Source organism: Euphorbia lathyris, chromosome 2, assembly GCF_963576675.1.
Source record: "Euphorbia lathyris chromosome 2, ddEupLath1.1, whole genome shotgun sequence".
Classification (NCBI taxonomy): Eukaryota; Viridiplantae; Streptophyta; class Magnoliopsida; order Malpighiales; family Euphorbiaceae; genus Euphorbia; species Euphorbia lathyris.
This window is the reverse complement of record NC_088911.1, coordinates 50,608,605-50,614,417: the sequence shown is the minus strand read 5'-3', so window position 1 is coordinate 50,614,417 and position 5,813 is coordinate 50,608,605.

The window sequence follows — 5,813 nt, the reverse complement described above, 5'->3', positions numbered from 1 at the left end:
TAAAAATAAAAAATCTGAATACAAAAGAATGGAAGAATAAAAATACAGAACATGATCAAGAGAAACTGTAAGAGCACCGTCCTCCCCTATTGTGAAGAAAAGCCGATTCACAGAAGCTCGGAATATCATCCCACCACGTAAAACTAGAAGCCGTCCGTCCAAAGTTTGCAAGCGAGTCAGCAACTTGATTGCCTTCACGGAAAATATGAGAAATAACACAGTTCATAGCTTTAACCTGTGTCAAACAATTTAACCAATTCTGTCTAATTACCCAAGGAACCGATGTGGATTTGGATTTCAGCATCTGCACTACATACATAGAGTCGCTTTCAATCCAAATCATCCGCCAACCTTTATTGTAAGCCAAATCAATAGCATGAATAGCCGCAGACAGCTCAGCAAGGAAGGCAAACGAACTGGTGATTGGAAAAGAAAATGCTCCTAGACACAAACCAGTACTTCAGCAAAAAATTCCTCCACACCCGGCCGGTCCAGGGGAACCCGATACAGAGGCATCGGTGTTAATCTTCGTCCAATCCCTCGGAGGAGGCTGCCAAACAACCGGGATGATTCGCGGCCCTTTAGCAAGCCTTTTAGGAATCCCGAGCTCTCCCAAAATTTGTGTTTCCACTAACGAATTCCATGTAGTACCCTGACCCGTATGAGAAGATTCTCTCAAGGCTCTCCAAATGCGTCTTAAAACCATTACTGTTTTCGGTTTTTCATCCTAAAAAATGCATCTATTCCGAGTAATCCACAACGCCCAAATAGAATTTCCAATTGCAGCTGCCCATAATTCAGAGATTTGAGAGCTAAAGCGCTGAACAATGGCATCACTTATGAGAGATTTAAGTGTCGAGCTTGTGTTGATCCGGCATCCAAACAACGAGCTAATACCTTGCCAGATAATTCTAGCAAACGAACATAAGACGAAAAGATGATCAATTGATTCCACATCAGACAAACATAAGCTGCAGCGCGAGATAATAAAACATCCACGTAATCTCAGCTTGTCGTGAGTAGGCAAATAGTCGAGATAAGCACGCCATGCGACCAACGAATGTGCAGGAGGAACGCACGAATGACGAAGGAAATGACACCATTGTTGCTGATCAACTGGATCCCTAAGCCAAGCATACAACAATTTAACAGTAAGAACCCTGTTGAAACACCTTTCCACAGGATTTTGATTTGACAAAATTAATTAAGTGAAAGTAAATATTCTACAACACACTACGTTTAAATGCTTTGATTTAGTGTTACTAATGTGTTTGTTCAATGTTGAGTTTATAATTTATCATAAGACATAAAGATCATAAGGCTCAAGCCCTATATGGAAATCAAGGCCCAAGTCAAACGAACCAAAGACCACTCAGCCCGCGTATCTCCAAAACGTCACCGTTGAAGTGATGAAACGCATGCTGAGTAAAGAAGGATCGAGAAGATCCACGTAGACAACTTCGGTATGAAGCTGCTGAGCTGTCTCGACAAAACATGCAGGACAGCTACTGACCATAAGACAGCTTCCAGACAAAGTATTTCCTCATTAGGTAAAGGTCAGAAGACACAACAAGCTGTCTGGTTGACATTACCCAAAATGGTGGAACATACTGACTCACTGACCGAAGAACAGAAGACGCTGGAATCTGATTGGCTAACGAGAACTGCTGGCAGACTCAGTGAAAGCGACCTGTAGCCGTTTGTCTCCAACGGTTATTTCGAAATTCGAAATAACCAGAAGCTCTCATAGCTCTCTATAAATAGAGCATTCAGAATCCACATTCTTAAGAGAACTTTGAGCAAAAGCCGTTACGCTGACCAAACGTATATAAAAGTTCTCCATCAAAAGCAAAGCGAATTTCTTACACTACAAAGTCTATTCATTTGTGTAAAAGTCTAGAGTGGTTGTTTTTCAATCATCTAAGGTGTTCTAGCAATTGTTGTTTAGGACAAAATCTTTATCATTTCTAGAAGTAGAAAGGAGAGGCTGGGTACTCGATTTTAAGTACTCAGCAGAGAGATTAGGATTGAGTAGAAGTATAGAGGAAGGTACTCTTGTCATACTCAATTGCTGATATTGTAAAAGGTTTGAGGCTCTACCTTTAAAGAGCTCAGTAGAGGATTTGAAATCTCGAAGGTGTTCCGGGGACAGGACGTAGGCTTAGAAGAAGCCGAACCTGGATAAATCTGCTGAATAAAGTATTTCTAAACCTTAACTCCTTATTCATATTGCTTGCTTAAAACAAACTAAAACTGACCAAGTAAAAGAGGTCAAGCTGAGTTGTGCGCTACAAACGAGCAGGTTCAGGAATAGACTCTAAGTGCTATTTCCTGACCTAAGCAACGAAGCTGTCCTAGTCACTAGTTGACTAAGCCAGTGTCTTGCTGAGTATTAAGTGCCGCTGTTTTATAAACTTTTCTTAAAGAAAAGAAATCTCCCCAAATTGGTTTAAAAAGGTAAAATAGTTCCTAACCCCCCCTTGGAACTATATTTGCAACCTTACAAGGGACCAACAAGTGGTATCAGAGCCTAAAAGCTCATTACTAAAGGTCTAACAACCTTGAGTTGATCCATACCATGGGCGAAAACAGCACTCGGTTTCTCCCTGGAAACCAGACAACTCAGATATTACCTGAGGGGCTGTCCATTACCAGGCCTCCCCTATTCTTCGGGTCAAACTATACCTTTTGGAAGAATAGGATGAAAAACTTCATTCAAGCTACAAACATGAGTGCCTGGCTATCTATAGTCCAAGGCCCGTTTGTACCTGTGAAAGTTGTTGATGACCAGTCAGTTGTTAAAGCTGAGGTTGAATGGACAGAGGATGATCTTAAGAAGCTTCAAAACCATGCTTCGGCTATCAATATTCTTCACTGTGCGCTCGATGCTGCAGAATATAACAAAATCTCAGGTTGTGAGTCGGCACAAGAGATCTGGAAAAAGCTGGAAGTCACCTACGAGGGAACAAACAAAGTAAAAGAATCCAAGGTGAATCAGCAGATGAGACTGTACGAGCTGTTCGAGATGAACAATGATGAGGGCATTTTAGACATGAACGCAAGGTTCACCAACATCATTAATGAGCTCAAGAGACTTGGGAAAATCTTCACTGAGGAAGAACAAGTCAAAAAGATACTCAGGAGTCTTCCAAAAGACTGGCAAGTAAAGAAGACAGCAGTTGAGGAAGCTTAGGATTTAACCACCTACAAATATGACGAACTCATCGGTTCATTGCTGACCCATGAGATATCAATGAAGAACTTTGAGGTGAAGGAAAAATCTAATGACAAGAAGCAGAAGTCACTTGTCATGAAGGCTGACTCCACTGAGGGGAGTTCAACTGATGATGAGGAGATGGCTATGTTTACAAGAAAGATGAAGAGGTTGTTCAGGAAGAACGACAAATATTCCAAAAAGCCTTACAAAAAGTTTGATAATTATAAGGCTGACTCAAGCGACAACAAATACAGAAAGGACAGCTCAAAGCCCATTACATGCTTTGAGTGCCACCAAGATGGCCATATTAAGTCAAACTGCCCCACGCTGAGGAAAGACAAGAAAAGTGGGAAGAAGGCAATGGTGGCTACTTGGAGTGACAGTGATGAATCTTCATCAATAGAAACTGAGGCCACCGAGTCAGCGAAGATATGCTTTATGGCTGACAAACTTGCTGAGCCATGCATTTCTGAGCATGCTGACCAATCTGATGAGTCAGATAATGAAGAGCAATCTAATGAGGTAATCTCACTCTTTCAACTCAGAAATGAAATGGGTAACGCCCTGAGTGATCTCTATACACTTGTTAAAAAGTGTAATAGGAAGATTAAAGCACTCAGCCGGCGCTGTGATGAAGTAGAAGAGGTCAAACTGAGTGACCTCAGATACCTTCTTCAAGACAACTCAGTTTTGCATGAAAATATGAAAATCATTCATGAGTCTGTCTCTGAAGTCCAGTCAGTTTCAAAGAAACTGAGGAAGGATGTCACAACCATTCAGAACCAATTAAAGGTTCCAAACAAAAACAATTTTCCGCTGAGAACTCAGTATCAAGGTACACAGTACCAAGGTACTCAGCAGAGAAGAAATCCCCAGCGAAAAGTCCAATGTGATTTTTGTGGGAAGTTAGGACACACTACTAAAGTGTGCTGGCACGCTCAGCACTGGGGTGCTGACAAGTCAGTAAAAAATCCTACACAGAAGGTCAGTTGTGACTTCTGTGGAAAGAATGGCCATACTGTCCATGTATGCCGCCATAAAATAAAATATGATGCTATACCTGTTGCACCTAACAAGTCAGGACCCAAAAAGAATTGGGTACCTAAAAGTAACTAGCTACAATGCAGGTAAGCCTGAGATGTGCCGAGAAGTCAAAGATGTGGTATATTGACAGCGCATGCTCAAGGCATATGACGGGTGATGAAACTCAGTTCATCACGTTTGAACGTAAACGAGGAGGGAGTGTAAGTTTTGGAGACAACAAGAAGGGTAAGATAGTAGGCTCAGGAACCGTCGGAGGTAACCCTACTATTGAATCTGTCTCCCTAGTCAGCGGACTCAAATATAACTTACTCAGCGTAGCTCAGCTATGTGACAATGGGAGAAAAGTTATATTTGATGCTACTGGATGTAAAATATACGAGGGTAAAACTAATGAGTTAATCTTAACTGCCCCTCGGATAGACAATGTCTTTATGCTAAACCTCGAAAAGAAGTTTTCAAAAACTGTATGCTTAGTCACAAAGGAAGAAAATTCCTGGCTATGGCACAGGAGACTTGGTCATGTAAGCATGGACCTCCTGGCCAAATTAGCAAGAAAGCAATTGGTTGAGGGACTGCCTGAACTTAAATTTCAAAAAGATCAATTATGCCATGCCTGCCAAGCTGGAAAATAAACCAAGCAATCTTTTCAAAGTAAAAACATTGTCTCAACTAAGCGTCCGTTAGAAATGCTACACTTGGATATCTTTGGTCCAGTCCAGCCGCTGAGTCTGGGTGGAAGAAGGTTTTCCTTGGTTATTGTAGATGATTTCTCTCGGTACACATGGGTTATCCTGCTGACCAGTAAGGATGAGACTTTTGAGACATTTTCAAACTTGGTTAGAAAAATTAAAAATGAGAAAGACCTAAAATTAGCTCATATCCGTAGTGATAATGGTGGAGAATTCAAGAACCAAAAGTTTGTTGAATTCTGTGAAGCCAGCGGCATTGACCACAATTTCTCTGCTCCTAGAACGCCTCAGCAAAATGGGGTTGTTGAAAGGAAGAACAGAACTCTGGTTGAGATTGCCAGGACAATGCTGGATGAGCATAGGCTTCCAAAGTATTTTTGGGGAGAAGCTGTCAACAAAGCATGCTATATTCTGAATAGGGCTTTAGTTAGACCTATACTTAAGAAAACCCCATATGAACTTTGGAAAGGACGAAAGCCCAACATTGGATACTTTCGTGCCTTTGGCTGTAGGTGTTTTATTTTAAATACCAAAGATAGCTTAGCCAAATTTGATTCAAAAGCTGATGAGGCTATCTTTCTAGGCTACTCAACAAACAGTAAAGCATACAGAGTTTTTAATAAGAGAACTCAAGTATTAGAAGAATCTATACATGTGCAATTCGATGAAACTAACCCTGCAGGAAGATACCAGCCGCTGACAGAAGATGAACCAAACTCAGCACCTGCTGATCAAGAACCAGCTACTGAGTCCTTCATAAAACGGCTGACCAAGAGTAAGAGTGAACCTAAAATTACTTTCACTGACCTATCTACTTCTGCAGAGAATGTTGAAACACAGATAGAACAAGACACAAGTCTACC